At 43.0% G+C, this 21,345-nt stretch overlaps 1 protein-coding gene across 1 annotated transcript in view; it reads right to left on the bottom strand.

Moving 5' to 3' along the window:
• Positions 1-20,046, bottom strand: part of LOC124595993 (globin-1) — a 179,417-nt gene extending 159,371 nt beyond the window's left edge. The window contains exon 1 of the mRNA XM_047134940.1: positions 19,980-20,046. The gene's annotated coding sequence lies outside the window, so the exon portion shown is untranslated. The remainder of the gene's footprint in view (positions 1-19,979) is intronic.
• Positions 20,047-21,345: the final 1,299 nt, after the last annotated feature.

Below are 21,345 nucleotides of genomic sequence, written 5' to 3'. Positions count from 1 at the left end.
TGACAAATGACAGATAGACTTCATATTAACTCTGCAATTTCAACTATGTTATTAATACACTACTGGCCATTAAAATTGCTGCACCACGAAGATGACGTGCTACAGACGCGAAGTTTAACCAACAGGAAGAAGATGCTGTGATATGCAAATGATTAGCTTTTCAGAGCATTCACACAAGATTGGGGCCGGTGGCGATACCTACAACGTGCTGACATGAGGAAAGTTTCCAACCGATTTCTCATACACAAACAACAGCTGACCGGCGTTGTCTGGTGAAACGTTGTTGTGATGCCTCGTGTAAGGAGGAGAAATGCGTACCATCACGTTTCCGACTTTGATAAAAGTCGGATTGTAGCCTATCGCGATTGCGGTTTATCGTATCCCGACATTCCTGCTCGCGTTGGTGGAGATCCAATGACTCTTAGCAGAATATGGAATCGGTGGGTTCAGGAGGGTAATACGGAACGCCGTAAAGGATCCCCACGGCCTCGTATCACTAGCAGTCGAGATGACAGGCACCTTATCTGCATGGCTGTAACGTATCGTGCAGCCACGTCTCGATCCCTGAGTCAACAGATGGGGACGTTTGCAAGACAACAACCATCTGCACGAATAGTTCGACGACGTTTGCAGCAGCATGGACTATCAGCTCGGAGACCATGGCTGCGGTTACCCTTGACGCTGCATCACAGACAGGAATGCCTGCGATGGTGTACTCAACGACGAAGCTGGGTGCACGAATGGCAAAACGTCATTTTTTCGGATGAATCCAGGTTCTGTTTACAGCATCATGATGGTCGCATCCGTGTTTGGCGACATCGCGGTGAACGCACATTGGAACCGTGTATTCGTCGTCGCCATACTGGCGTATCACCCGGCGTGATGGTATGGGGTCCCATTGGTTACACGTCTCGGTCACCTCTTGTTCGCATTGATGGCACTTTGAACAGTGGACGACACATTTCAGATGTGATACGACCCGTGGCTCTACCCTTCCTTCGATCCCTGCGAAACCCTACATTTCAGCAGGATAATGGATGACCATATTTTGCAGGTCCTGTACGGGCCTTTCTGGATACACAAAATGTTCTACTGCTGCCCTGGCCAGCACATTCTCCAGATCTCTCACCAATTGAAAACGTCTGGTCAATGGTCGCCGAGCAACTGGTTCGTTACAATACGCCAGTCACTACTCTTGATGAACTGTGGTATCGTGCTGAAGTTACATGGGCAGCTGTACCTGTACACGCCATCCAAGCTCTGTTTGACTCAATACCCAGGCGTATCAAGGCCGTTATTACGGCCAGAGCTGATTGTTCTGGGTACTGATTTCTCAGGATCTATGCACCCAAATTGCGTGAAAATGTAATCACATGTCAGTTCTAGTATAATATATTTGTCCAGTGAATACCCGTTTAACATCTGCATTTCTTCTTGGTGTAGCAACTGTAATGGCCAGTAGGGTAGTTTTAGGTTTTGCTTATAACTGATAACAAATTAGCTCTGAAGATGAATGGCGGCGCAGTCCAGATTCTTTAAATTTCGTTTACCACATATTTTCAAGGTTACACGACCATTATCAGGTGGAGAGACTCGAGTTTTATTCTAATTTGACATGACATGAGCACCGAGAACTTTTCTAATAGGATATCGTCGCCAGAAACTTCGTTTCCAACATCAAACTAAGGTAGCCACAGTATTCTTGTACACATACCAGGTCTACCGGTATGAAATGAGCGTTTTTGTGAAAATGAAACACTAATTTTGAATTGAAAAGTAAAAACATTTTATTCAAAGCACTGACCATTGCTTTCTATACATTTTGATCACCTTTCTGGCAATTTGTGGACACGACGCCAAACCAATCAGACACCCAATTTTCGACGTCTTCGTAGGAATCGAAGTGTTCCTCAGCCAATGCGTGTCCCATTGATGAAAACAAATGGTAGTCGGAAGGGGCCAAGTCTGGTGAATACGGCGGGTGGGGTAGCAGCTCCCAGCCAAGTGTTTTGATTGTATTCTGAACCAGTTTTGCTTTGTGTGCAGATGCATTGTCGTGTAAAAAAATTACTTTGCCATGTTTTCTGGCCCATTCTGGTCTTTTTTCGATCAATGCATAGTTCAAATTGATTATTTGTTGTCTGTAGCGATTAGTATTCACAGTTTCACAGGGTGTTAGAAGCTCATGATACACCACACCTTTCTGATCCCACCAAACACAGAGCATTGCCTTCCTGCCGAATCGATCTGGTTTTGCAGTCGATGTTGATGGTTGTCCCGGATTAACCCATGATTTTTCCCGTTTAGGATTCTTAAAATAAATCCATTTTTTCATCGCCAGTAACAATTCGATGCAAAATTGATTTTCTTTCTTGTCTTTGAAGCAAAAGTTGACAAGTGGTTTTTCGGTTTTCCATCTGTCTTTCATTCAATTCATGTGGCACACTTTTTGATCTTTCCCATAGCTTTCAAACGGTCAGAAATTGTTTGTTGTGCAACATTTAGCATTGCTGCCATTTGCTTCTGACTCAAAGTATCATCTTCAACCAATATTGCTTGGAATTAGGCGTCGTCGAACTTTTTTGGTGGTCTTCCACGTTCTTCATTTCTTACGTCAAAATCATTATTCCGGAACCGTTGAAACTATCTTCTGCATGTTGCTCCTGATAGAGCATGATCACCATACGCCACGACAAGCATTCGATACGTCTCTGCACCACTTTTTTTCAAATGAAAACAAAAAATTAATGCTTTCCGCAAATCATCACTTTCTGGTACAAAATTCGACATTGTTAACACGATGAAAACATATGATGTTGTTTGTTCCATGACTTGATGTATACTAAAGATCTTTGACAGATGTCATACCAACCAAACAAAGAAAAGTGAGGCTCGTTCACAACAAATGTTCCCTATCGACACATCTGTATCTTAACGCTCATTTCATACCGGTACACCTGGTAGTTGTACAGATGTAAAAATTACGTTCATCACGCAATTTACTTCATTTGCTACTGCAATAAATCGCCAGTGCTTTCCACTGAGATCGATTATGAACGAGGGTAAGTCAATTATTATCCACAAAGTAGTTATAAAAATTTATTGTAATCAGATAGGAAACTGACAAGAACATCTTTTTCGACAAAGTCTCCTTGCGTTTCAACGCACGTGGTCCATCGCTGTACAAGCTTCCTGATGTCCTCGTAAAAGAAGATCGTCGGCTGAGCTGCGAGCCAGGAATGCATCGCTTCTTTCACTGCTTTGTCCGAGGCAAATCAACGGCCCCTTAATGCCTGTTTGAGTGATAGGCAGAAGGTGCAAGATCGGGACTATATGGAGGATGATCCAGTACTTCAAATTTGCGTTTCTGGAGCGTTTCAGCAGTGTGGGCAGCAGTATGCGGACGGGCAGTGTCGTGCAACAACACAACACCTTTTGACAGCAATCCTCGCCGTTTGCTTCGAATTGCAGGCTTTAGCATCTCACTGTAACGTGCACTGTTTATTGTCATACCCCTTTCCCCATAATGTTCCAGTACTGGACCTTGTGCGTCCCGAAAAACCGTAAGCATCAGTTTTCCTGCGGACGGTTGGGTCTTGAACTTTTTCTTACACGGCGAATTTGGATGTTTCCATTCCATACTCTGCCGTTTACTCTCCGGCTCGTAATGATACATCCATGTTTCGTCACCAGTAATGATCCTGTCTAAGAAGTTGTCCCCTTCGTTACCATAGCGATCCAAATGGTTTTTGCAGATGTCCAAGCGCGTTTGTTTATGCAACTGTGTGAGTTGTTTAGGGGCACATCTTGCACAAACTTTATGAAACCAAAGTCTGTTGTCGATGACTTCGTAGGCAGAACACTGACTGATTTGCAGACGATGCGCCACTTCGTCAATAGTTAATCGTCTGTCGAAGAGAATCGTTTCACGTGAGCGCTCAATGGCTTCTTTAATTTTGGCGGTAACCGTCGTCCGGCTCCGTCATCGTGCGTAACACTTGTGCGACCATTTCGGAATTTTTCAATGCATTCGTAGACACTCCGTTGTGGCACAACACTGTTACCGTACGGTACCGAAAGTCTTCGATGAATTTCAGCCCCTGATACGCCTTTCGACAAAAAAAAAAAAAAAAAAAAAAAAAAAAAAAAAAAAAAAAAAAAAAAAAAAAAAAAGACCCGGATCATTGAACGTTGCTAGTCTTTGGTGCAAATAGACAGAGGAGCAGCCACTATTAAAATCACGTCAGCGATAACGAAACTTAACCTAGCATCTTGAAAATTGCAAATATATAACAACAAATAAGCTAAACATGCGTCATCAACGTAAAACGACATCTCTGCCAAAATAAACAAAAATATAACTAAATTGCGGATAATAATTGACTTACTCTCGTTCAAGAGTCTTTCCACCTGACGATTAAGGGTCGAGAAGCACACTGGGTAAAATAAATGTTAACAAGACTCAAATGAATGAAGGACATTAGCTGGTAATGGGGATTGATTAAATCAGTGGGAAGAATTGAAAATTTGTGCCGGACTGGGGTTCGAACCTGAATCTCCTGCTTACTAGGCAGATGCGCTGACCACTACGCCATCCAGACACAGCCGTCACCACAACCGCACGCACTACCGTAGCACGCCTCCCGTCTGGATACGACACCTCAGCTTATGCCGCACACTGCTGCTGTAGAGCTCCTGCTCATTAGCCTCTCTAGTCGCGGCATCTCGCCAATCCCCGTGAGAGTACGAGCTTGGTATACATCAACACTGAAGGGATCATTGGGGGTTATCGCCTTAATTAATTACACATGTAAAATTAATACAAAACAGTATCGATCGCATAGTCATTTGATATAAATATGACCGGTTTCGGCCTCTAGTAGTAGGCGATCTTCAGATAATGCACCACCCGCCTGACGTAGATGGCACTGTGCTGGCCCATATGCGGTGTCTGTTTTTTCGGACATGTCCGAAAGGACAGACGTCACATACGTAACAAATACACAAAACATGTTAGCTTTGTGACTGAGGGACAGATTTTATTATCATCTAGGATATGTATTAAATGCATAGTCACGGGAAAATACAATAAATGGAACCATTTGTGGTTCAGTGATTATGAGCCAGATGACTAGATCAAAGGTCGGTGGTTCGATACCAGGTAGTTCTACGATTTTTTTCTTCAGTATATCCATTATGGTGATGAACTGCAACTGTAATTTAAACTGGTGGCTTATTTGGGTATAACATACAACAACTTGCTTTTTGAAATTATTAAGATATATTGTGCCAGTAACCAGTTTTCCAGCTACTGCAGGCTCATCATCAGATGCAGCTGTTACAGGACCATTATTTTCTGAACCATGTGCAGCTAGATGCCGAGGTCGTGGTGCTGGCGGAAATGTCGGTAATTTATTTATCGGCAAAGAAAAGTTTATGAAACGAAAAGGTTGTTACGTTTTGGGTACTTAGAGCTCACTGCCTCGTGATATCCATGGAAAAGCCGTTCGCATTATGTATATTTTCAGGTTATACATACACATATACAGTATTAAGGTGCCCTTGGTTTTACACTTATTCACAGTCAGTAAACACTGAATGTAAGTACAAAGAATATGAATGCGATAGATGTCACACTTGGCCACATCATGGTCCTTGGCCCGAGATGCAGTATAGTACAGAATAAATACTTACAAGTATAGATAATAGATACAAGTGAATCTGGGTAGCTGCAGTCGTGTTATTACTCATATATTGGCAACCTACATGTAATATAGATTGAAATGTTGCACGAAAGCTGTTGAACTAGACCGAAATATTTACAGAATAATTAGAGAGTGAATGAGGTACTACGATATGTGACAGAGCTTGTTTCATTGTGGCCAGGATAATATAAGTAGTGAAGAGCAAAACACTTGTGAGTAATATTTCCTCCAGCACCACGATTACAGCGTTTTGTTGCACACAGCCCAGAAAATAACGTTCCTGTCACACCTCCATTTGATGCTGAGCCTGCAGCGGCTCGAAAACTAATTAATGCTACATTAAATCTTATTAATTTCAAAAACCGACTTGCTGAGTATTTATATGTAAATAACTCGTCAAAAAATGTTCAAATGTGTGTGAAATCCTATGGGACTTAACTGCTAAGGTCATCAGTCCCTGAGCTTACACACTACTTAAGCTAAATTATCCTAAGGACAAACACACACATCCATGCCCGAGGGAGGACTCGAACCTCCGCCGGGACCAGCCGCACAGTCCATGACTGCAGCGCCTTAGACCGCTCGGTAAATCGTCAATCTAGCATTTCTGTGTGTGTTATCATTTCTTCCGTCTCAAACTTTATAGATACGAAAACGCCGATTAGCAACGTGGTTTGGAGACCACGTTAAACTGTGGTTCCACTTTCAACCGGCTAGGTAATTTAGCTCAAGCGTCAGAGGAGAGCAACGGCTGTCCACCTCCAAATTTCTGGTAAGTGATGGATCTTATCTTTACTTTAATGCGTTCCTAATTAGGCTCCTGGATACGACATCTTTAGAACTTGGATTCAGCATAGACTGTTGAAATTTTTCTCTTGCTTTTAAAATTGTCTCATTATTGGATGATACCTTCGGGTCGTTGTTAGTTTGATCATTTCTGATTTCCTCCTGGCGATTATAGAAATTGCAGACAGTCGAATGTTCAATCGTAATTTTCACGACAAGGCAAACACGGTAAGATCCGGTAAACTGAAGCAACCGGGTCTTCTCAACGTTATCCACGTAGGAATGGGAAAATGAGCTATATCGGCAAGGAGCCTGGCAAAACTGACCAGCCTTAACTTCACCGAGTTAAACAGGAAGTAATGTCGCCACATAAGAAAACAAAAATGATCTTCAGAATAGAAAGAAGCCACGCCATCAATAACAGACTGCTATAATTTAGTGGAAACTTTTTTCTGCATGCATCGGCCGAAGTCCAACAGTTTGTCCTTCTTTCGCATACAATGTGTGTCTATCCAAGGAAACATTCATTATATCGTGTACTGAATTTTGGCTATGGACGTCCGCAACATTCTCAGCGCCCGTAATCACCACCGTTATACAGAGAACCGGCCGGGGTAGCCGAGGGAATCTAGGCGCTACAGTCTGGAACCGCGTGACCGCTACGATCGCAGGTTCGTATCCTGCCTCGGGCATGGATGTGTGTGATGTCCTTAGGTTAGTTAGGTTTAAGTAGCTCTAAGTTCTAGGGGACAGATGACCTCAGAAGTTAAGTCCCATAGTGCTCAGAGCCATTTTTGTTATACAGAGGATGGATAAACTTATGGAAACCCGCGGGGAATGCATCCTTGAATATAAATGCAGACACTAGCCAACAGCCGCGCGAGGTAGCCGTGCGGTCTAGGGCGAGCATCTTGTCACGGTTCGAGCGGTCTCCCCCCCCCCCCCCCCTCCTCCGTCGGAGTTTCGAGTGCTCCCTCGGGCATGGGTGTGTGTCTTGTCCTTAGCGGAAGTTGGTTTAAGCCAGATTAAGTAGTGTGCAAGCCTAGGGACCCATGACCTCAGCAGTTTGGTACCATAGCAACTTACCACAATTCCCAAAAATATATACGAGTACATTGTGTCAGTCGTGGTCAGAACAGTGATTTGTGAATGTATTATGTCGGCGCACAGTGAATTCGCACATTAGCAAATTTTTAGTGCTTCTAACCAAAACAGACCACTTTTTTTGTGTTTCAAGACGCATTTCATTGAAGATTTATGGATGAACTGATGGGATTAAAGGGACCAAACTACCAGGTCATTGGTCCCTCAATCCTTTGTGTGTCACGTCAGAAATAGTGCGCTGAGTGATCGTGACGGACGGTCATTTAAGAGGACTGTAAAATGCTTTTTTATTTCAGTCTCTGATCACAATATGAATTCTTTAGACGATGACCGGTTTCAATCTGTATTGACCATCCTCAGATTTTTTTTTTTTACACCATGTCCTAAAGTGATACGGCTGTAATGGCATCGTCAAAACATATAAATATAATCAGCATAGCATCGTCACATGGATCTAAAATATGGTGTAGAATAGCCATTTTAGATCTATGTGACGATGCTATGCTGATTATATTTATATGTTTTGCCATTATGGCCGTATCACTTTAGGACATGGTGTAAAAAAGATCTGAGGATGGTCAATACAGACTAAAACCGGTCATCGTCTAATCGACAATCGAAAAATGTTGAAAACAAACCATTAACTTGCCTCAACTTGCACCATGAACACCGAATGAAAACTGGCCCGACACAGTGATCAGCCGGCAGGGTGGCCGTGCGGTTCTAGGCGCTACAGTCTGGAACCGCAGGACCGCTACGGTCGCAGGTTCGAATCCTGCCTCGGGCATGGATGTGTGTTATGTCCTTAGGTTCGTTAGGTTTAAGTAGTTCTAAGTTCTAGGGGACTGATGACCTTAGAAGTTAAGTCCCATAGTGCTCAGAGCCATTTGAGCCACAGTGATCACAAAGTTCCGCACCATCAGGATCGAAGGCGAACTCCTAGGGACACAGAAATCGTGCAGGTTGTTCAGCTAGGTATCCACTGTTAAAGAATGCACATATTGGTGTAACGGTGTGATGAGAACTGATGGATTGTGATGGCATGCAACCGAATGCGAAATAGTCTGTCGTGGAATTTGTAGCGAAACTGGCTATCCTTTAATGTGTAACTGCAGGTAGTGCGATAAGAATGCGTAACTGCAGACAGATGCTTTATAGACACGGAAAAAACAAACATCCAGAGATTGAATTTGTCCAGTGGGTCCGGCTAGTATGATCTGCAATGTCACAACATTTTCAGGACGGATATTTTGCTCTAAAGGAGTACATTTTTATGCGCAGATCAGGAATGAAGCAAAAGGAAGTTATCTTGACCGGCTATTGGCCAAAAGCAGTGCTAACACCATACTTGTAGTTCTCTTATGCCAATTTGCCAACTCTTGCTTGCTGTGACGTAAACATTCCCTCCTGCTGTTGGAAGATAACGCACACGGGAAAGAATCGCAGAAGGCAGAACACCTTCTCCCAGCAAGTAAATAAGTTTCCAGCACATTTACGACCTAGATTAGTGGTCGGCATAATTGTATACGAATGCGTTAAGACGCTGATGATAGTTGATCTTGATACAACTCTCTTGGTACCTCTAATTTCTAGGGTTCCTATCATTTGCATTTCCTCTACAAATCCCGAATGGTTGGAGTCTAAAATAAATTCCTTACTGGACGATGGGATAAGTTTTTTTATCTCGTCGACAAATTTTCGGGCCAATTCCGCAGTTTCCCGTGCATCGTCAAGTTGACGCTTTGTTTGGAATCTTACGTCTTCCAGTTCTGTAGCAAAGTTTGAAGTTATAGGACCACCCACTGCTTCTCTTGAAATCAGCATAATCTATGTCGCGGACAATTGGATATGCATAACGTAGTAAGTCACTACCACGCACATCTTGTAAATTGTATCGAGCGGCCTTGAAACGAACAAATACCAGATTTTGCAGCAACTGTACCTTGTCCTCCCTTGAATATCCATAGTTTTTCTTATACACCATACGGTCATGTATCTGCTGACTTATTCAAAATCTGCTCATAATTGGCTTTTACTATGCTGCGGATGATCTTCCATGTACGTAATTATGTTTAGTACCTGCTCCTTGGACAACGATTGCCCTTTACTCCGTTTCACTGGAGACAGGATTTGTGGCTCCCTGCCCGACAAGGATGATGAACTACATGCCTCGACAACTGTTTCAGAATCACTTTCATTTGTTACGCAAGTATCGTCATCATTGTACTCCTGATCTACATTGTCTGCACAGTCAGGCGTAAAAGACACCGCATATTCCACTGAATCATCTTGCTGAACCGCTAATATTTCATTTGCCACTTCTTTTTCAGTTTGCGAAAGTCCTTCTGTTCGTTTCTGATGAATTGTCAACTTCGGGAATTGTTGTTGTACATAAAACGCAGTGTTTGATTTGATTATCGCTGCCATTGTTCTACTTTGTATAATGACCGCTAGCGCTGGAGCACTGTTGTGAGTAAATTGTCGACTAAGCAGCTCAACTATGCACCGTAGCCTCCACGATGTTACACCATTGGATACATCTAGTCCCACCCCCTGTTGCCATTAGCAGTCGGTATTGTGGTTGTATGGTAGACAATATGTTGGGCGTTGAATGCCGTAAGCTGTATTGGCCTTTTGCTACCTCGCACTCAAGGGATTCATGGTAAGAACCCAGACTTGGATGCTGACAATACCGACGGTGACTGAAAAAGGTTGACAGTGGAAAATGGTTCTGTTGCATAACCTTCGAAGGCATATGTAATTTAACAGACGCTGTGCTGTAATCAACAAATAGGAGACGATTTCCACAGGGTGGACAGGACCAACCTGATAACGCCAGAGCAAGGTACAGGACGTCGAATCCAAACAAACATAGTCGTAGCTGCACTATTGTGGAGCTACCGCTATAAAACGATAGCCTACCAGTGACAGGGCAGCGAAATTGTGTTCATTCAAACTAACATGACCCAGTTACTAATTAACTTTTTACACAAAAGTTTTTGTGCTCGATAACACTTTCTTTTAATTACGTTTTCAGCAGTGTGTCATCAGCAGATCAATAACTTAAAGAATCAGTACAACGTTTAACGGGAAATAGTGCATGATTGTGCCTAGCATACGCTCATACTCGAACTGAGTGTGTGCTTACACTACCTGTATCGAGTAAAAGCGCATACTCGAATGTAGATCGCCTATCGATGTGAACATATGACTCTGTAATGATTGTGAGTTTGCTCTTTTTGACAAGGTAAACTTCATAAATAAATTAACTGGACTCAGTCTTGGAATGTCGGCTATGTCAGGAAATAGACTGTCTGAGCCTAAAGATCCCAGTCACAAATTGTTGAATTCCATTTCAGCCAACAGAATCCGATGAAAATTGTCGTCTCACCTTTCAGTGGACTGGGAAAACTACAGGGCGGGCAAAATAAAACTCGCCCAGAAAATATTTCATGCTTATTAGAAGAAGCAACCGAAGTTACGCTCCTAAGGGGAAAAAAGACCCACCACCAAGGAATTATCCGAATGGGACGGAAATCGGTAGATGTGATGTACGTGTACAGACAAAAAAGCGAATGAAGTTTCAGAAGAATTGGATGATCTATTCAAGAGAAACAGCTCCACAAAATTAGCAAGTCTATGACGCGTTGGTCCACAAAATGGTTCATATGGCTCTGAGCACTATGGGACTTAACATCTGAGGTCATCAGTCCCCTAGACTTAGAACTACTTAAACTTAACTAACCTAAGGACAGCACACACATTCATACCCGAGGCAGGATTCGCACCTGCGACCGTAGCAGCAGCGCGATTCCGGACTGAAGCGCCTAGAACCACTCGGCCACAATGGCCGGCCATTGGTCCATCTCTGGCTCTTTAGTAAGCAGGTATTCGACTTTCCATTGACTGATAGAGTTGCTGAATGTCCTCCTGAAGATTATGTTGCAAAATTTTGTCCAACTGGCGCGTTAGAGCGTCAAAATCCTGAACTAGTTGGAGAGGCCTGTCCATAATGGTCAAAGCGTTCTCAACTGGGGAGAGGTCCGGCAACCTTGCTGATCAAGGTATGGTTTGGCAAGCACGAAGGCAAGCAACAAAAACTCTCCACATGTGTGGAAGAGCATTATAGTGCTGAAATGTAAGCTCAGCATGCCATGTCATAAAGGGCAACAAAACGGGGCGTAGAATAACATCGACATACCACTGTGCTGTTAGGGAGCCGGGGATAACAAGCAAAGGGGCCCTGTTATGAAATAAAATAGCACCCTAGACCGTCAGGCCGTATGGCGGTCGAGAGTCAAGCTGGTATTCCACCGCTGTCCAGGACGTCTTCTCTAGTCATCTGGTACTGGAATCTCACTGGCTGGGGTAGGACTGTCCCCTGTGATGAGGCCCCCTTCGAACTGAGCACCAGTGATCAGCGATGCCGTGTCTGGAGGAGCCCCGGACAGCGGTGGGAAACCAACCAGTCAGCCGCCATACGGTCTGTTAACTAGAAGTGAAGGTCTGTGGTGTCATTCTATTTCATAGCAGGACCCCTTTGGTCATCAAACGCGGCACCCTTGGTATGCCGTTGATATCCTACGCCCCGTTTTGCTGCCCTCCATGGCAAGACAGCCTAGGCTTACATTTCAACAAAATAATGTACGTCCGCACAGAAAAGTATTTCTACTGCTTGTCTCCGTCCATGTCCAGGAAGGTCGTCACATGTCTTTCCAACTGAGAACGTTTGGAGCATTATGGGTAGGGCTATCCAACCAGCTCTGGATATTGACGATCTAACGCGCCAATTGGACAAAATTTGGCATGGTATCCCTCGTCGATCAATGCCAAGTCGAAAAACTGCTTTCTAAAGGGCCAGAGGTGGACCAACACGTCACTGCCTTGCTTAATTTGTGAAGCTGTTTCTCTTGAATGAATCATCCAATTCTTCTGAAACTCCAATCATTTTTTTGTCTGTGCGTGTACATCACACCTATCGATTTCCGTCTCATTCGGATAATTCCTTGATGGTGCGTCGTTTTCCTTGTGTCTTAGAGTGTATTTTCTGGGCCAGTTTTATTTTGATCAGCTTGTACAAGGTGACACACGGGAGACGGACCGTTTTTATTGAAATAATACTCAGCCAACTTTAAAATTAATGCATGTTTATTTACACAAAGTGAAAGCTCATTATTTGCCATTTTAGTTAACAAAGTTATTTGTGAAAAATAATGTCGTCATGGTGATGTCCATCATTTCGAATCCAGGACTGAAGTCTCTTCTCAAAATCCTCCATCACACGGACTAAAACCTCTGCAGGGATGGCAGCAATTTCTTGAATGATTATATTTTTCAACTCGCCCAAATTTCGTGGTTTGTGGTTATAGACACCGTTCTTAAGGTACCCCCAAAGAAAAAGTCACATACTGACAAGTCGGGAGACCTGGGAGGCCAAGGAACATTGCCAAAACGTGAGATAATCCGGCCAGGAAACATGCGTCTAAGAAGTGTCATTGAAGTGTTTGCAGTGTGCGATGTTGCCCCATCCTGCTGGAACCAAACGCGTTTTAAAGGGATTCGTCGTGTTCTTAGTTCTGGTTTCAAGAACGTTTCAAGCATACGAATGTAACGAACCGAATTAACAGTAACTGTGGCCCCATTCTCTTCAAGAAAATAAGGTCCAATAATGCCAACAGAGCCAAGAGCACACCAGACTGTTACTTTTTCTGAGTGTAGAGGACGCTGGTGGATCAAGTGTGGCTGCTCTGGAGCCCAGTAACGTAGGTTCTGCTTATTCACGGTCCCATTTAAATGAAAATGAGCTTCATGACTCATCAATAAAATTTAATTTTCATTCGATCCCAAAATCACTTGCATTCTGTAAGCGAAGTCTTCTCGTACAGCAAAATCAGTTTCCTTAAGTTGTTGGACAATGAGCATTTTGTAGGGATGGAATTTTAATTCTTTATGCAAAATTCGTCTAACCAATTCACGATTGTTTCGTAACTCGCTAGCATTACGTCTAGCTGACCGTCCTGGGCTTCTGACTGCCGTTTGCCTTACCCTTTCAACATTTTCTGATGTCGTTACTCTGATCTCGGCCCAGGATGCTTCTTATCCATTATGTTTCCAGTTATCTGAAGTTTTCCATCCTCCTGAGGATTGTGTTACGGCTCGGAACAGCTCCATGTCGACCGACATTAAACCGCGCACGAAACAATTGCTGTGTAGCAATAATAGACTCACCATTTTTCACGAAACTGTCATTGACGAACACTCGACGTTGCAAGTCCCACTGCTCCATAGTGACTGAGTAAATGAAATGGCGTCTTGTGTGGATCGGAACTATCCCCACCACGACCACCTCCCACCACCGCGCCCTCAGTACTACGCAGTTCAAAACCGTCCGTCTCCCGTGTGTCACCCTGTACTTTGAGCGAATACAGCAGGTCAGTAGATTTTACAGAACTTTGTGATTTTTTCCGGCACGTTTGGATCTAACTGCGACCCCCATATGTACTGCACTTTCAGTATAAATAATGGTATTATTGTAGAGAAAGTAGTAATATCTGCAGGAATAAGGTCATAACATTTAAAATAAAATTGGAGTATTGCGTTTCAAACAGAGGTTTTTACCGTTAACGTGTACTGCCAGTAGAGAAATTAAGGTTGGAAATTGCTAAGAGAATCATAAAAACACAAAGGATCAGAGAACAGACTGAAGTGGAAATGAGAAAGGAAGTGGTTGGGAAAAGTAGCCAGGGGAATGGATGGTAGGTCGAGCGTAGGTGTTGCAGAATTGGAGGAAAAAAAAAAGACGCTTTACGGAAGTGAATAGATGACGCAAGAATAAATGCAGGATGAATATTATTGTGTATGGCATAGATATGCCTGTAGGAGTCCTTTATCCATCATTGACTGCCAAACGGCTTACGACGATGACGATAATGATGATGATTATGACGAATAACTGAGCTTCCGCTGACTATGACTTTCTTGTTTAACTCTTCTTTTGGAAGGGATTGTAAGTAGCTTGTGGTGAAGCAACTCTATCATATGCGCTGTTTGCAAAGCTGGTCGCAGGCGTTTCGCTCTGAGTAAGAAACAGCTTCCAAAAAACATGGCAGACGGTTCCTTTACACTGAAAGCTTTCTGTATGAATCCCAACGGTTGCTCAGCGCGTAATGTGGCATAAAATAAGTAGACTGCCGACTATGTGCTACATCTTGAAAGTGACTTGCTACCTGCTGTAAGGTGAAAGAGACCAAATCTTCGCAACTCATGAGATTTTCTGGTCGTAGTTCTCCAAGACAATGTGACCTGCCATGTGTTGCAGAACATTCTCTGGGAGTTGTTGTGAGGTAGCAGCATCGTTCTCTCTCTCTCTCTCTCTGATCCTGCGCTGTTTTCATGATTGGGTAAAAATTATTTTATTTTAAATATGTCGGCGTGCACCCTTCCTGTCGCCACAGTCGTCAAGTTAACATGTTGTTGTTGTTGTGGTCTTCAGTCCTGAGACTGGTTTGATGCAGCTCTCCATGCTACTCTATCCTGTGCAAGCTTCTTCATTTCCCAGTACCTACTGCAACCTACATCCTTCTGAATCTGCTTAGTGTATTCATCTCTTGGTCTCCCCCTACGATTTTTACCCTCCACGCTGCCCTCCAATACTAAATTGGTGATCCCTTGATGCCTCAGGACATGTCCTACCAACCGATCCCTTCTTCTGGTCGAGTTGTGCCATAAACTCCTCTTCTCCCCAATCCTATTCAGTACCTCTTCATTAGTTATGTGATCTACCCATCTAATCTTCAGCATTCTTCTGTAGCACCACATTTCGAAAGCTTCTATTCTCTTCTTGTCCAAACTATTTACCGTCCATGTTTCACTTCCATACATGGCTACACTCCATACAAATACTTTCAGAAATGACTTCCTGACACTTAAATCTATACTCGATGTTAACAAATTTCTCTTCTCCAGAAACGCTTTCCTTGCCATTGCCAGTCTACATTTTATATCCTCTCTACTTCGACCATCATCAGTTATTTTGCTCCCCAAATAGCAAAACTCCTTTACTACTTTAAGTGCCTCATTTCCTAATCTAATACCCTCAACATCACCCGACTTAATTCGACTACATTCCATTATCCTCGTATTGCTATTGTTGATGTTCATCTTATATCCTCCCTTCAAGACACCATCCATTCCGTTCAACTGCTCTTCCAAGTCCTTTGCTGTCTCTGACAGAATTACAAGGTCATCAGCGAACCTCAAAATTTTTATTTCTTCTCCCTGGATTTTAATACCTACTCCGAATTTTTCTTTCGTTTCCTTTACTGCTTGCTCAATATACAGATTGAATAACATCGGGGAGAGGCTACAACCCTGTCTCACTCCCTTCCCAACCACTGCTTCCCTTTCATACCCATCGACTCTTATAACTGCCATCTGGTTTCTGTACAAATCGTAAATAGCCTTTCGCTCCCTGTATTTTATCCCTGCCACCTTTAGAATTTGAAAGAGAGTATTCCAGTCAACATTGTCAAAAGCTTTCTCTAAGTCTACAAATGCTAGAAACGTAGGTTTGCCTTTCCTTAATCTTTCTTCTAAGATAAGTCGTAGTGTCAGTATTGCCTCACGTGTTCCAGTATTTCTACGGAATCCAAACTGATCTTCCCCGAGGTCGGCTTCTACTAGTTTTTCCATTCGTCTGTAAAGAATTCGTGTTAGTATTTTGCAGCTGTGGCTTATTAAACTGATTGTTCGTTATTTCTCACATCTGTTAATTCCTGCTTTCTTTGGGATTGGAATTATTATATTCTTCTTGAAGTCTGAGGGTATTTCGCCTGTTTCATACATCTTGCTCACCAGATGGTAGAGTTTTGTCAGGACTGGCTCTCCCAAGGCCGTCAGTAGTTCCAATGGAATGTTGTCTACGCCGGGGGCCTTGTTTCGACTCAGGTCCTTCACTGCTCTGTCAAATTCTTCACGCAGTATCGTATCTCCCAATTCATCTTCATCTACATCCTCTTCCATTTCCATAATATTGTCCTCAAGTACATCGCCCTTGTATAGACCCTCTTTATACTCCTTCCACCTTTCTGCTTTCCCTTCTTTGCTTAGAACTGGGTTTCCATCTGAGCTCTTGATGTTCATACAAGTGGTTCTCTTATCTCCAAAGGTCTCTTTAATTTTCCTGTAGGCAGTATCTATCTTACCCCTAGTGAGATAAGCCTCTACATCCTTACATTTGTCCTCTAGCCATCCCCGCTTAGCCATTTTGCACTTCCTGTCGATCTCATTTTTGAGACGTTTGTATTCCTTTTTGGCTGCTTCATTTACTGCATTTTTATATTTTCTCCTTTCATCAATTAAATTCAATATTTCTTCTGTTACCCAAGGATTTCTACTAGCCCTCGTGTTTTTACCTACTTGATCCTCTGCTGCCTTCACTACTACATCCCTCAAAGCTACCCATTCTTCTTCTACTGTATTTCTTTCCCACATTCCTGTCAATTGTTCCCTTATGCTCTCCCTGAAACTCTGTACAACCTCTGGTTCTTTCAGTTTATCCAGGTCCCATCTCCTTAAATTCCCAACTTTTTGCAATTTCTTCAGTTTTAATCTACAGGTCATAACCAATAGATTGTGGCCAGAGTCAGCATCTGCCCCTGGAAATGTCTTACAATTTAAAACCTGGTTCCTAAATCTCTGTCTTACCATTATATAATCTATCTGATACCTTTTAGTATCTCCAGGATTCTTCCATGTATACAACCTTCTATCATGATTCTTAAACCAAGTGTTAGCTATGATTAAGTTGTGCTCTGTGCAAAATTCTACCAGGCGGCTTCCTCTTTCATTTCTTAGCCCCAGTCCATATTCACCTACTACGTTTCCTTCTCTCCCTTTTCCTACACTCGAATTCCAGTCACCCATGACTATTAAATTTTCGTCTCCCTTCACTACCTGAATAATTTCTTCTATTTCATCAGACATTTCTTCAATTTCTTCGTCATCTGCAGAGCTAGTTGGCATATAAACTTGTACTACTGTAGTAGGTGTGGGCTTCGTATCTATCTTGGCCACAATAATGCGTTCACTAAGCTGTTTGTAGTAGCTTACCCGTGTTCCTATTTTCCTATTCATTATTAAACCTACTCCTGCATTACCCCTATTTGACTTTGTGTTTATAACCCTGTAGTCACCTGACCAGAAGTCTTGTTCCTCCTGCCACCGAACTTCACTAATTCCCACTATATCTAACTTTAACATATCCATTTCCCTTTTCAAATTTTCTAACCTACCTGCCCGATTAAGGGACCTGACACTCCACGCTCCGATCCGTAGAACGCCAGTTTTCTTTCTCCTGATAACGACATCCTCTTGAGTAGTCCCCGCCCGGAGATCCGAATGGGGGACTATTTTACCTCCGGAATATTTTACCCAAGAGGACGCCATCATCATTTAATCATACAGTAAAGCTGCATGCCCTCGGGAAAAATTACGGCCGTAGTTTCCCCTTGCTTTCAGCCGTTCGCAGTACCTGGACAGCAAGGCCATTTTGGTTATTGTTACAAGGCCAGATCAGTCAGTCATCCAGACTGTTGCCCTTGCTACTACTGAAAAGGCTTCTGCCCCTCTTCAGGAACCACACGTTTGTCTGGCCTCTCAACAGATACCCCTCCGTTGTGGTTGTACCTACGGTACGGCTATCTGTATCGCTGAGGCACGCAAGCCTCCCCACCAACGTCAAGGTCCATGGTTCATAAGGGACAGAAATGACGTGCGCCATCTATATGTGAATAGTGCTGACTTTGTTCTGTGTGTTATCGCCTATGGGTAACATCATATTTTCTTAGGCGAAGTTTGAGAAGTAGCCCAGCATTTGACTAAACCAGCTTGGAAAACCATCTTTATATCACACTCATGTTTTTTCCTGTGTAAAAGACTAGCAACGGTTAATTCGCCGGTGTTGGCATATCCATGTTATTTTATCCGCCATTTTGCGACTGCTGGCTGTGCCGAATTATCCTTTAGGGAAAAATGGTTCCGTAACATCCCAAGCCTGTTTTTCATTTACATCTACATCTAAGTATACTTCTATATGACTGCTGTGCAATTCACAGTGCCTGGCAAAGGTTTCCTCGTACCACCTTCAGACTATTTCTCTACCGTTCCACTCACGAACGGCGCGAGGGAGAAAGGAAAACTTACATCTCTCCCTACGAGCTCTAATTTCTCTTATTTCATTACGATTATTCTTTCCCCCTAAGCAGGTTGGCGTCAATAAAAATTTTATCATTCTGAGGAGAAAACTGGTGTTTGAAATTTCGTGAAAAAATCTCGCCGAAAGGAATAACGCCTTTGTTTAAATGACGGCCACACCAACTCGCTTATCCTATCCGCGACACTATCGCTCCCCTATTTCGCGATAATACAATCCGAACTGCCCTTCTTTCGACTTTTCCAATGTCCTCCGTTAATTTTTCTTTTCATGTTTCATCGCACAAGTGGCAAAACAGATGTGATTTAAGAGTCTGTGACCATTTTTGTGCGCTTTATTCCAATATACATCTAGACTGCATCTTAGTTAAACACATTTACATAACGTCTTTTGACACGCAGTCATAATCAGACGCAAATCCAAATCAGCACTGAACACCTAGTTTCAAGTCAGAACGGTACCATTCGTGTCACAAACGAGCGATATTATTGGTATAAAAAGTCTAACTGCTTTAGTTCGTGAGCGAGAGAGAGGGAATTCAATTAGTCACTTCGATGTCCCATACACGGAATATTACAGTTGTTGGCCATCGGGCAAAAGCGTGAAAGACATGTTAACTGATACGTCACTGCTTGAAAGTTGACAATCCAGTAATTATTTTCCATTATATTTGATGCTCTTCATCCGGCCGGGTAGCCGTGTGCGTTAGCACGCCGCTTCCGGGACGGGGAGTTGCGCCGGTTCCGGATCGATCGTGCCCGGCGAATGAACGACGAGGGTCGGTGTGCCGGCAAGCCTGGATGTGGATTTCAGGCGGTTTTCCACATTCCACTATGTGAATATTGGTCTGGTACCCAAGACTCACCTCATTTACACGTTTCGCAGACATTTAGAAAACTTTCGCTCACTTGCACACGAACAACACTACATGCAAGCATTCCATTCCAGGAAGTCATAGGAAGGGCGTCCGGCCACCTCTTAAACCATGCAAAATCCGTATATAACCATGCCGACCCTGCGCTGACGTGGGACGAAGCAAAAAAAGACGTTTGTTGCTCTTCGCTGTGAGTGTAAATGAAGACGCAGAAGATTACAACAACTGGACTACTTTTTATTAGGCATAAATGACAGACGTTCCGCTTGAGCGCATAGCTTAAACTTTCGTTACTTACCAGGTTCGTGAAGTCTTTGTGACGAAAGATAAGTAGCGGCGATAAACGAAATGTTCTCGAGGAGACCACTGGGAATCTGAAACGAAAATAACTTCGTGAAAACGTATATAATTACAGGCACTACATAAAAGGGTGACTGAAAACAAAATTTAAGAAGTAGAACATCGGGTGTCAATTAAAGATAATGTTCTTTGTTTCTACGAATCTGGAAGAGGTACAATAACAGGATAATTTGGCACTGTTTTAAAAATTGAGAGGTCCATTAAAATCATTATTTTAAGTACCACAAAGTTTCAATAGTATCTCTCGTCCGGCAGTTCTCAAAGAATTACTACGTGACGCAGTCTGGTACTTTTAAACAGGAGCTGTGCTTCCTGTACTCCCACCATCCGAGTCGCAACTATTCTCTGACTCTTCTGGCAGAGCATCCAAATTCTGACAGTTTCTTTCACTTGGTGCTCACTGTAAGCATGACGAAATTAAAGCAGGATCACCACTTACACTTTCGCGGGCACTTCTTCAGTTACATAAAAACGTCTGAAAAACACGGAGACTGATGGCCACAGCAGTTAAGTCACATAGTGCTCAGAGCCATTTGAACCAAAAACACGGAGGTCACTAGCGATAGAACAATTTCTCAGTTGGAGAAAACTGAAAATGTAACCAGCTATGTCTTACGAAAGCATCCTGCCACCCGTCTAAAGTAATGTAGAAAGACATAAAAATTTAAATTTTCGAAATGGAAATTTGAAACTGGTGCCCTCTGCTACGAAGGAAGTAAGGTTTAGACATTGATTTGAGAGGGAGTATTTGCTCTGTTTAAGGAGAATGAAGGATGAAATTGCCCTTTTTTGAAACAATCATGTAAGCATTCTTCTGGAACGATCTAGGAAACCAAGTAAATCACAGATCTAGATGAGTGGGTGAGTATTTGGACTTCTGCTGTCTGAACGGTCGAGAAAGTATGCAAATACATGTGTCTGCTTGCTAGTTGGTCAATTTTCATGCAACGTAGGCTATTCTATACCAAGCGACTGACTGCTCGTTTGCTTGACGTGTATTTAAAGCTTTAGCCATTATTATAGTTCGCTCGGAGACTGAAGCGCCTAGAACCGCTCAGCCACGCCGGCCGGCTAAGCAGTAGGAGATTTTTTAACTGTTCTGTTACCTCGACCACCTAATTCGCGAGACCCACTGGAGAGTATTATGGTCCACTAAACGACGCTAATGCAACATGAGAAGAAGGCGATCACGACATTCATGAGGCCTTTTCGAAAATCAAATCTACAAAAAATAAAAAATACCAGTTTCAGACCACGACTAAGAGAAATCATTCTAGTCTCGTTCCAAAAACGAAAGACCGTCG

The sequence above is a fragment of the Schistocerca americana genome, chromosome 2 (genome assembly GCF_021461395.2).
Source record: "Schistocerca americana isolate TAMUIC-IGC-003095 chromosome 2, iqSchAmer2.1, whole genome shotgun sequence".
Classification (NCBI taxonomy): domain Eukaryota; kingdom Metazoa; phylum Arthropoda; class Insecta; order Orthoptera; family Acrididae; genus Schistocerca; species Schistocerca americana.
This window is presented reverse-complemented; position numbering and strand designations above follow the sequence as displayed.